The sequence below is a fragment of the Gastrolobium bilobum genome, unplaced genomic scaffold, assembly GCF_033153095.1.
Source record: "Gastrolobium bilobum isolate Gb01-03AN ecotype WA unplaced genomic scaffold, APGP_CSIRO_Gbil_v1 utg56199, whole genome shotgun sequence".
Classification (NCBI taxonomy): Eukaryota; Viridiplantae; Streptophyta; class Magnoliopsida; order Fabales; family Fabaceae; genus Gastrolobium; species Gastrolobium bilobum.
Window position 1 is genome coordinate 48,702 of NW_026895393.1, and position 12,723 is coordinate 61,424.

At 36.9% G+C, this 12,723-nt stretch overlaps 1 pseudogene; it reads left to right on the forward strand.

Annotated features, from left to right (window-relative positions):
• The first annotated feature begins 335 nt into the window (after positions 1–335).
• LOC133308938 (disease resistance protein RUN1-like) lies at positions 336–4,286 on the forward strand (annotated as a pseudogene).
• Positions 4,287–12,723: the final 8,437 nt, after the last annotated feature.

Genomic DNA, 12,723 nt, shown 5'->3' on the forward strand with positions numbered 1-12,723 from the left:
AACAATTTACAATTAGTTGCAAAATCTTTTATGCTCTGTACCACAAAAGAGAATAATCTCATTCAAATAAATGGGGGCACATCTGCAAAAAACACAAAATTACACTGTGTTAAACTAAAAGAATAATTTTTTTTCTTAAAATAAAAACAGCTTTTAAGGTAAAACAAATTAAAAAAAAAAAAAACAAACACACAAATCAAGTCGAGCAAGAACCTACTTGGAAAAAACACACAAATTAAAAATATCGGGTTTTTCCGCGTTGCTGCTACTTTGCTAGTCTTCGACTCCCTAAGTCTCCATTATTTTTGTTTCACTTTGGAGACCCAACACAACACTTCATCTATTCTCATTCTAAGCTTTCTTCGATCTCATGGCTATGTCATCATCCTCTTCTTCCTTCACCTACGGATTCAACTACGATGTTTTCCTCAGCTTCAGAGGCATAGATACTCGCTACGGTTTCACTGGCTATCTCTACAAAGCACTTCATGAAAGTGGAATCCACACCTTCATTGATGATGAGGAGCTTCAAAGAGGAGAGGAAATCACACCATCACTTATCAAGTCAATTGAAGAATCCAGAATTGCCATCATTGTGCTCTCTAAGAACTATGCATCTTCTTCATTTTGCTTAGATGAGCTTTCCAAGATCATTGACTGCGTTAACGGAAAGGGTCGGTTGGTTTTGCCGGTTTTTTATGACGTGGATCCTTCTGATGTGCGAAAGCATACAGGTACTTATGGTGAGGCCTTGGCTATGCATGAAGAGAGGTTTAAGGATAACAAGGAGAGGTTGCTGAAATGGAAGATGACTCTGCAGCAAGTAGCTAACTTGTCTGGCTTTCATTTCAAACATGGGTACCTCACTCACTTCAACAATCTTTTACCTTATTTTGTTTTATTAGTTTTCATTTGGCTAACGATTTAGTGTTAAGATTTAAAGAGAAAAGAAATGCTTGTTAACCTTGAATATGTTAAATCATTCTATATCAAACAATTTGAATCGTAATGATATAAGTATCAAGACATGTATATCAGGCATTTAGTTTGACTTCACACAAACTTCTCTGCTTGAATAGGGATGGATATGAATACCATTTTATTGGGAGGATTGTTGAATTGGTCTCCAGCAAGATTAATCGTGCTCCTTTACATGTTGCGGATTATCCGGTTGGACTAGAGTCACGAGTGCTAAAAGTAAAGTTGCTTCTGGATGTTGGATCTAATGATGGCGTCCATATGGTAGGGATTTATGGAATTGGTGGTGTTGGTAAAACAACACTAGCTCTGGCTGTTTATAATTTGATCGCTGACAACTTTGATGGTTTATGTTTTCTTGAAAATGTGAGAGAAAATTCAAACAAAAAAGGGTTACGATATCTCCAGGAGATCCTTCTTTCTGAAATGGTTGGAGTGAAGAAAATTGAGTTAAAAAGTGTCAAACAAGGAATTTCAATAATACAGCATAGGCTCCAGCAAAAGAAGGTTCTTTTGATTCTAGATGATGTTGACAAAATAGAGCAACTAGAGGCCCTGGTTGGAGGATATAATTGGTTTGGTCGTGGCAGTAGAGTGATCATTACCACTCGGGACATACATTTGCTAGCAAGTCATGGGGTTGAAAGAACATACGAGGTGGATGGGTTAAATAATACAGAAGCTCTTGAATTGTTTAGGTGGAAAGCTTTTAAAAATAAACAAGTTGATCCAAGTTACAATAACATTTTAAACCGTGCAGTAACTTATGCTTGTGGACTTCCATTGGCTTTGGAAGTAATAGGTTGCAACTTGTTTGGAAAAAGTATAGATGAATGGAACTCTGCATTACATCTGTACGAAAGAACTCCTAATAAAAAGATCCAAGAGATACTTAAAGTAAGCTTTGATGCTTTGGAGGAAGAAGAGAAGAGTGTTTTTCTTGACATTGCTTGTTGCTTCAAAGGATATGAATTGGGGGAGGTCGAAGATATACTCTGTGCTCATCATCGTGACTGCATGAAATATCACATTGGAGTGTTGGCAGATAAATCTCTCATAAAGATTAGCTCTGGTCTGGTGACACTACATGACTTGATAGAGAATATGGGTAAAGAAGTTGTACGACAGGAATCACCGAAAGAGCCAGGGAAACGCAGCAGGTTATGGTTTTCCAGAGATATAGTTCAAGTTTTAGAAGAAAATACAGTGAGTAAAATTGAAATGGATAGTTTGATTTTTCATCTTCAACCTTGATTTATCTCTTTTGACTATTATATGCTCACATCACAATTGTTTTTTTACCCTTTATAATATGTAAATTTCTCTAAATTTGTGTGTTGAAGACTTAGGTAAATACATGTACTGTGGCTAATTTATGCTTTTTGTGATGATAGGGAACTAATGAAATTGAAATCATATATTTGGGCAAAGAAGTAATAGTAGAATGGGATGGAAAGGCCTTTGAGAAGATGAAAAACCTCAGAACACTTATTGTTAGAAAAGGTCATTTTTCCAAAGGCCCTGAACATCTTCCAAATAATTTAAGGGTTCTGGAGTGGCAAGGATGTCCTTCACAGTATATGCCATCTGATTTTCATCCAAGGGAACTAGCTATATGCAAGATAAACGATAGTTCCTTTACATCACACGAATTGGGTGGCTTAATAAAGGCAAGTGTAATGAGTTAATTTTCCTTGATCTTGTGTATTAATTATTTCATTTTTAAGATTATTTACTTGGTTCCTTTTCTTTCTTTTTTTGCAGAAGTTTGTGAATCTAAAAGTTTTGAATTTTGACAATAGTAAATGTATTACACAGATACCTGATGTGTCTGGTCTCCCAAATTTAGAAAAAATTTCTTCTCAAAGTTGTAGGAATTTAATACAATTCACGATTCGGTTGGGTTGCTAGATAAACTTAGATACTTGAATTTTTCGGGTTGCATCAAGCTTAGAGGTTTGCCTCCCCTGAAATTGACTTCTATTGAAGAACTCCATCTTTCATATTGCTGTAGACTTGAGAGTTTTCCGGAAATATTGGGAAAGATGGAAAACATAAAAAATCTTGACTTGTACAAAACTCCCATCAAAGAATTGCCATTTTCATTTCAAGATCTTACTCGGCTTCGTAGCTTCTATCTTGGTGACCAGGGAATTGTTCAGTTATCTAGTAACATTGTCGTAACACAAGAACTGGATCTGATCGTCGGTAATGGATGGGAAGTGTGTCCATTGACAAAAAAGGAAGGGGGTGAAGAAAGAGTGAGGTCAATGGTGTCTTCAACCTTAGGACATCTTGAACTCCCATGGTGCAACCTGTCAGATGAACTTCTTGCAATAGGCCTCACGTGGTTTTCTAATTTGAAAGAATTAAACCTATCGTGTAGTAGTTTCACAGTTATTCCCGAATGCATCAAAGAATGTCACTTTTTAAGGAAGCTTAATTTGAATGATTGCAAGCTTCTTCAAGAAGTTAGAGGGATTCCACCAAGCTTAAAAGTTTTGTCTGCAAGAAACTGCAAATCCTTGACTTCCTTGAGTAGAAACAAGCTACTGAATCAGGTTTTTTTTTTATGTATTTGATTTGATGTTTGATAGTGTACTTAATGTTGCTAAACTTATGAACTATTTATGACTAACAGGAACTGCATGAGGCTGGAAACACCGAGTTTTATTTGCCAGGAGCAAGAATTCCAGTGTGGTTTGAACACCGCACCACGGGACGGCCAATTTCTTTCTGGTTTCGTAACAAATTCCCTGCCATAGCTCTATGTCTTCTTTGGCATCGCGCTTTGAACTTTATGCCTACTGTGATCATCAATGGCAACCAACTTTGCCTTGATCCACATCTTTATAATTCTGAAACCGATGCTGCACTTTATGTTTCTTATGGAGTGGATGTGGTTCATACTTATATTTTTGATCTGCAAAAGGTAAAACGGAATGATAATCTAGATGGATTGTCTCCTGGAAACAAATGGAACCATATGGAGGTTAAGGGCTCAATCTTTACAGAATGCGGAATCCATGTATTCAAACAAAAAAGTAACACGGAGGATATTCGACTCACTGATCCTTATGGAAAGAGAAAATTCGAAGATGATCTCAATAGATCAGAATTACAAAACCTCCCCTTACTGAAAAGGCATAGATTAGTGGATGCACCTCAATAGTAACATGGAAGTTTCTAAGACACAACTTGTGCAACAGCAACAACGTATGGGTTTATTGTCACACATGTGGATCTGGGCATGCAGTTGTTTTCCTTTCTTCCTGCTCCAGCAATGCAGTCTTTGGATGATACTGTGAATTAGGATTCACATTCAATGGTATCATCGCAGTTGGGGCATCACTAGTGTCGAAGGTAAATTTTCTTGTGGTGTGCTATATCACTTTAACTAATTTTAGTTGCTGTATTTATTGTGATCTTTTACATAAATGGAACAAAAGAAGAGGAGTACTAAGACTAGAGTGCTGGATAGAGGTGCATGATTGATTTTTTTTCAAGAAGAAAATTTACAATAATTCAATTTGTTGTTTGAGTAGTCACAACAAAAATAAAAATAAATTGCTTGCGTTAGAAAATTGAAAGCCATTAGATTGTGAATAAGTACAAAATACTCTAGTAAATTTTGATTTCTGTAGCGTCTTAGTAAATTATCTTGACTTCATAATTTGCAATAGCCTATTCTACTTAGTAATAATCTCAATAGGCTGCTATATTATTTCAACAAAGAGGAAAATGAGTATTAGTAAAGATGGATAAATAAGACTAATTCATTTTGTCAGGCATTTTCTGAAGTTTTTTGTGATTCAGAATTCTACAATGACAAGCTTGAGTTGTGATACACCAGTGAGTGAGGTAAACATACTTGCGTCATTTATATCTCCGTAATTAACTTTTAAGGATAATACTTTGGTTTAATGGAGATATTAAGGGGTACCTTTTCACCATTAAAAGCACATGGAGGTTTGCACATTGAGATATACATTGAGGCTAGTGAGCAATGTTGTTATACGCCTCCAGAGGTGATTACTGATTCATATTCTATAATATAATGTCAGTGGTGATAGAGTTAAATCATCCATGATTTCCTGTCTCTTTATGTCATCATTAACTTTAGTTTCCAAGTTTTTATGTGGTATAATTTTTGTTTAACACAATCATACAATGACTATTTTCTTATAGTATAAATTAGAAAATTATATTTTTTCTTATTTTTTGGGGGGTCCAATAAATTGTGTGCCTAACATTAGCATCTCAGTAGATTCAACATTGAGGTTCTGACATAGGAAAATAAGGACGAGGGAAAAAGTTTAAAGAAGTTTTATTGAGCAGCCAATCAATTTCTATTAAAGACTGGTGTTTTGATTGAGAAATTGTCAAAGCTACTCATAGTGACCTTTGGATAAAATGTTTGGTATTCGAAAAAGTGTTTTTTTGCCTTTTTTGACTGCAACAGACACAGTTTTGTTGAGTACCAAACAAGTGACTTCAATGGCTTGGATGAAATATTCATTGCTCAAGCTTCATGAACTCCCTCCTTTTCTATTTATTATACTGATATATATATAGATCTGACTGGCATATTTGCTTTGTATAGATCAGACAAGCCCGACATACATTTATTGTTCGCGTCCTGTTAGTTGGTGAAGATATCTCTATTTTATTTTTGTTTTTTTAGAGAGATACATATAAAACCATTAATGTGGCTTTCACTCTATAGCTTTCGGATTGAATAAGTTCTTTACATGGAATCAAAGCCTTTGTGACCGACCAAGTGGTTACGAGTTCGATCCTCATTGCCCCTGATTTCTAATAAAAATAAAAAGTCAAGACGAAGTAACCAAAAAAAAAAAAAGGACCTATGCAAAAAGCTCTTGCGTAAGGAAGTGTGTTAAAAACATAATATATAAAACTATTAATGTGACTTTCACTCAACAACTTAAGCTTTTGGGTTGAATTGTGATAGGTAACAGAGGAGGGACAATAATGAAAGAGAACTACGAGAGGAAAATGAAAATGAGACTGATATTATCTAAAAACTTTAGTTTAGGTTTTATGTTTTTCTTAGTTTATTTTTCTTTAGTAATGCTCCTTAGTATGAACTAAAAACTTCTCAAGTAGGCAAGGGGAAGTAGAAGTACCCTTCTTGGTTTGAACTTATGTATTTTGGCTCATTTCTATCAATGAAGTTTATGATGCTTTCCAGTCATATTGTTTTGTTTGAATAGCTTCAAGAGAAGTCATAGAGTAGTAGCTCTCGGAAGAGATTAATTTCCGGAAAGGGAAAACATCTATTGTGTGCAGAGTTGCTCCTTAGCAGTTCTTACAGTCACCTTAAGGATAAGGGACAAGATAATCTCTCTTGGGTCTTAATCTTAATGGGACTCCTAAGGTAGTTTGGCATAGGAATATGTCCAGGAGACACTAAGTAGCAAAACTTGGTGGTAGAAGAATCTGTATCAAAGAAGATGAAAGAGCACCCGGAGTAAACTTCAGTGTAAGAAGTGGTGCTGAGTCTTAGGAACGAACCAAGAATGGGGAAAATATCACCCAAGCCTACGCCTTTTATCACTTGGTAAGAGTTTATCTTTGTTAATCTATTGTTCCCTTTATATTTTCAAAATATAAGATCTTCAAAAACATTTTCTTTACTATCGTTGTTTATCTTTACTTTTGTTCCTTATAATCATTAGAACTCAATCTAAGGTTGAAGGGATAAGTCATTTTAGAATCATTGACTTTGTTCATTGAGCTGGTGGCAAGTGTCTTCTTTGGCTAACCTCAACCATAGGACGGTTGAAGTCTTAGTACATATATGTTCCTAACCTTTTACTTTGTTGCCACTTCCTGTAAATTACCAAACAAAAATAAAATAAAAAATAACACATGTAAGTATTATAACACTTTAGATATTACTTCGTCATTTGTTGTTAAATGCATCATAAGCACCCCATTCACTTTCATAACAAACGCTTCATCTTTGAGCTTCATTTATGGATTCTAGTTATTTGGATAAGTATAAAAATACTTGAGCTAAATAAATTATAAGAAAGAAGGATTTAAGTAAAGCGGCAGGAAAGTTAGACAGTATATAACTTCATGATTTATGAGCGCTCCATTTGGCTTTATGAGAAACTTTCTAGCTTCTCTAAGTCTGTTCCTGTGCTACATCTTGAGGTACTGATGAAACAGTACCGCAAGATGTAACTAGTGGCTGATATGAAGAGTACGTGAGAAGCCTTTCGATTTTAAACAATTCCAAGAAGTGTAACTAGTGATTTGTGTGTACATTTTTTTTTGAAGTAAGAGGCTCAAAGCCCAAAAAATAAGAAGTTAACTACATACTAACTGGAATATTCCAACCTTCTTTACATCACAGTTATGAGCAGAATCAGCTTTAGAAGAGGTGCTGAATAAATTGTGTTCCGATATTCAGCTTTAGAGGAGGTGCTGAATAAATTGTGTTCCGAAAAGCAAGTTCAATGCATACGTAGCTACATAATCAGCACAGGTATTGTCTTCCCTGTAAACGTGGTTCAGCTGCACAATCCTGATAGTAAGGAGAAGCAATTTTATTTTATTTCTTCTTTATAAGGGATTAGGTGAAGATAACACTGAGGGGAAAGCTGGGGAGGCAAAAACAAGGAATTTCTATCTTATGAGAGTTCAAGAAATTATAGGGTGGAGTTTCTTTGGGTAGAAAGAAATTGTGAAGGGAACAAATGTCATTGTAGATAGGATTCACAATTTCACAGCCCTTCGTAATTTTTATTTTTTATTTTTTATTGTATAACAAATTTTGAGTGGTTGATATAGATATTCCAGGATTGCTTCGGTTAATTTCTGTAATGTTCCCTGAATTCTTTTAACTTGTGTGGTACACTTGGAGATAGTCTTAACATCTTTGATGTAATTTTAGTGTTGATGTTTGCTCTCTGTTTGGTGGAGTGTTTGAATAGGCTACTTAGTAATGTTTTTTTGGAATTTAGAAACTACAAGGTTAGCTACCCTTTTGATTTCTGTTGGATTAACTAATATCTGTTAAGAACATATTGACTAATATGAATATATGAGGCTCGCTAGTCACTCCTATATCTTACAATATTGAAGTGTTGTCTTTATATTGTTTTTGGTGCACGATGTGTTATCAATTTTGAATTGATCCCTGAATACTTGTGTGTTTTACTCTTGAATGTTATTTGTTTTTTTGTGCCAAGTAATAAAATTTGCCTGAAATGTGATACGCACGGACTGATCTGTGTACTATGAGACTACGGGTTTAGTGTAGTTTAGTTTTTTATTTGTGTACTATGATTCAATGTTTTGGTAAATTTTTTCATTGTGTGGAATATATTTTTTCAATGTTTTGGTAAAGAACCTTGGAATACACTACCCCAAAAGCTAGCTCATAGGGTGGGAGTGCTCAACGTCTTATAAACTCCACATTAGTTGCAAATACAACCAATGTGGGACTATATATCTTCAACACGCTCCCTCACACGAGAGCCCACTAGGCTTGAAGAGTGGACAATGCACAGGCCCACCTACCTGTGCGAACAAAGAAATTCCACTTGAAAGAAAGTGAGGGGCGGCGAGGATCGAACCCGAGACACGAGACTCTGATACCAACTTGAAAAAGGGTAATCACAAAATATTATTAATTGTGTAAATAATCTGATACAAAGAGGTCTCTATTATCAGAGCTCTCGATCCTGAGGGCTCTGCTTCCGCGCCTACGAAACTTTTTATTCTTTTTTTTCGTCTCTCGCTGCCATCAGCCGCCACCGGAAAAATTTTCCGGGGACCTCTTGGACCGAGAAGACCACTGTTCCACTGTTCCTCTTCCTTTTTCTGTCTCCGCACAGCAAAAACAACGAGAACACTTGCAACAGAACACTGCAACCACCGTACACAGAACCTGTTCATCGCGTTTTGGACCCTTTTCTGGTGGATTTTTTACTCCGACTAGCAACAGACACAGCCGCGCTCGCTGGACGACCACGGTGCAAAAAATTTCAGCCGGAGAAGACAGCCCACGCGCTCTCACGCGCCACCCAAACTCCAGCGCGTGAAGCCCACGCGCATCCACTTCCACCGGTGCGTGGAGGCGCGTGCAGCCTTATTTTGACCGCGGACCACTGCCGTTCTGATCGTCTCTTCATCCTCTTTCTGGATCCGTGCTTTCTCCTCTGATCGGACGTCGTTTGGTATTTTTTCCGTAATTTTTGGCTTCTTGGAGCTTTTCTTTGACTAGTTTTTTGCAGTATGGCCTCTGACACTGAATCAACCCTTGCAAACACAACTACAAATTCTTCTACACAGTTTGTGGTGACCCCTCTTGGTCACAATGATCTTCCTGCTCTTCATCAGAATTATCGTCTGAATGGAAAGAATTATTTACAATGGTCCCAGGTTGTTCGTACCATTCTCAAAGGACGCCGTAAAGTTGCTCATATTGAAGGACCTGTTCCTGCCAAAACAACTCCAACATTTGCTGATTAGGATGATGAAGACTCACTTATTATGACGTGGCTATGGAACTCTATGACTCCTGAGGTTAGTCAACACTGCATGTTTTTACCTACTGCTCTTGAGATCTGGAACGTTCTTAAGCAGACCTATTCAATGAAGCAAGATGCTGCCACTTGTTATGATCGGATTTTTTCTACCAAGCAAGGTTCTCTCTCTATAACAGAATATTATGGTATTATGAATAAGTTATGGACTGAGCTTGATCAGTACGAGAATTTGAAGATGGAATGTAGCAAGGATGCAGCCACTCTGACCACCTCCATTGAACGCCATAGGATCTATGATTTTCTTTGTGGTCTCAACTCAGAATATGACCCTATTCGAGTTCAAATTCTTGGTAAGGAAAAATTACCGTCTCTTTCTGAAGTTTTTCACATTGTCAGGGGTGAAGAAAGTCGCAGGGTTGTCATGATGGATACCAAAGTGTGTGAAGGGTCCATTATGCTCTCATCTAAAGTTACTACTCCAAATCCTTCTGATTCTAATCCCACTGATGGGTCTACTATGATTTCAACAAAAAAGGATGGTTCTTCTCAAAAGAACTCCTTCACAAAATTTTCTGATGGTGCATCTTCTAGACCTAAGAAAGATGATCTCTGGTGTTCTTATTGTAAAAGAACGGGTCATATCAAAGATCTATGCTTTCGCCTCCATGGAAAGCAAACGGTCTTAGAAAAGATGGTAAGGATGCGTGGTCAAGCACATTTTACTTCCTCTGAAATAGCTCCTGCACCTAATGAGACCCAACCTGCGTTCCGTCAAGATGAGTTGGAACGGCTCTGAACCATCCTTAATTCTCTGAGTAAGCTATCTGATACTAATGTTTTGGCTATGACTGGTATGAGCTCCAAAACTTATTCTTTTCTTTCTTCATGTACTGATTTTAAACATTCTTGGGTTGTTGATTATGGTGCTACTGATCATATGGCTTGTTGTGCTGACCCCTTTACTTCTTATTATCCTACCATTGGAACTCATCCAATAGCCATAGCTGATAGCTCACATACATCAGTTGCGGGTTCTGGTAACATAAACTTACAGCAGTCCTTACATCGTAAAGATGCTCTTCATGTTTCTAAATTCTCCACGAATCTTCTTTCTATTCATAAAATTACAAAAGATTTGAATTGTACTGTAACCTTCTTCCCTACCCACTGTGTTTTTCAGGATCTCGCCACGGGAAAGACGATTGGTAGTGCTAAAGAGCAAGGTGGGTTGTATTATTTGGTGTCACAATCTCCCGCCAATAAAGTAACAGATCACATCTTGCTGTCTCATGGTCAATCAACTGCTGATTTTTTGATTTGGCTTCATCATAAGCGCTTGGGACATCCTCCATTTAGTTTACTCAAGTCTTTATTTCCGTCATTGTTTTTATCTAAGTCTGTTGAGTCTTTTCATTGTGATGTTTGTGAGTTTGCAAAGCATCATCGTGTGTCTTTTCCTTCCAGTATTACTAAAAGTGTTGAACCTTTTGATCTTATTCATTCTGATGTTTGGGGTCCTTCTAAGATCCCTCATTCTTCTGGAAATAAATGGTTTGTTTCTTTTATTGATGATTACACTCGTGTAACTTGGGTTTACTTAATGCGTGAAAAATCTGAGGTACCACAACTATTTTTTCAATTTTATAAAATGGTTGAGACCCAATTTGGTAAAAAAAATCAAGCGACTAAGGAATGATAATGGTACTGAATATGTTAATCACTGTTTTTCCCAATTTATACGGATTAACGGTATGATTCATGAATTTACTTGTGTTGACACCCCTCAGCAGAATGGGGTTGTTGAAAGAAAAAATCGCCATCTTCTTGAAGTGGCTCGTGCATTAATGTTTCAGACACATGTACCCAAATACTATTGGGGAGATGCCATTCTTACTGCAGCATTCTTGATCAACCGTTTACCCACTCGGGTACTTGACCATGTAAGTCCTATTCACTCTATAACTTCTTTTTTCCCTTCTATTCCAACTATGAGTCTTTCTCCACGAGTGTTTGGGTGTGTTGCTTTTGTTCATGTTCATAAACATCATCGCAGTAAGTTGGACCCTAGGGCTATTAAATGTGTCTTCCTTGGTTATGTTCCTGATAAGAAGGGCTACAAGTGCTATCACCCTGGTCTATCTATAGACATCTACTTTAGTTTTAGTACAGTTTCTATTATGTTTTCGCATAAAGAATGAAATATCATCGGTGCTCTAACTGTACCTACATTAATTAACACCCCTAAATATTTGAGTATTTGATTCAATTCAATGCAAATCGAAATGGAGTATATAATTTATTTTTTTTCCCGGTTGTATCAATAAGATCATGAAATCTCGATTTATTTATCTCTTATTTTCCATATAATGGATTTGCCCGAATCGCTACATGATTTTCTTTTAGTTTTTCTGGGATCCGGTCTTGTAAATTGGCCCGAATCTCGATTTGCCCGAATCGCTACCAAGTCGGAAATTTTTTGTTTCTATGGATGTTACTTTTCATGAATCTGAGTCCTTTTTCCAAGGTCCTCATCTTCAGGGGGGAGAATAATTCACCAGAAAACTCATCACCTTCCTTCTTTGAGTTTGAATATTCAGTGTCTACTCCTTTACCTGTGTCAGTGTCTCTTCCTCTTGTTCTTGTTCCTTCTATGTCTGATCTTCCTGTGAGTGATCCTCCTGTGACTGATACATCAAGTACACCAGAGATACGAAAGATTGTGACACCTGAGTTGGTATATCAAGGAAGGAAACAGTCCACATTGCCTCACCAACAACCTCAATCGTCTGAACTACTGGTAAGTCTTGAATCTCATATTTCTGATCATGATGTTAATACTTCTGATGACTTACCCATTACTACTAATTCTGATGATTTACCCATTGCTCTAAGAAAAGGAAAAAGATCTTGTTCCAAGAAATCTTGTTCTTCCTGTCCCTCTTGTACTCAAATACCCTATCTCCCATTTTGTTTCCTCTGCTAATCTTTCTGTGCGGCACAAAAGCTTTGTTTCAAGACTAGATTCTATTTCAATCCCCAAATCAGTACATGAAGCCTTGAAAGATGGGAATTGGGCTCAAGCCATGCAAGAGGAGATGAATGCGTTGGAGAAAAATAAAACATGGAAGGTTATTGATAGACCTAACGGAAAAAAAGCAGTAGGGTGCAGATGGGTTTATGCCCTAAAATATAATTCTGATGGAACTCTTGAGAGATACAA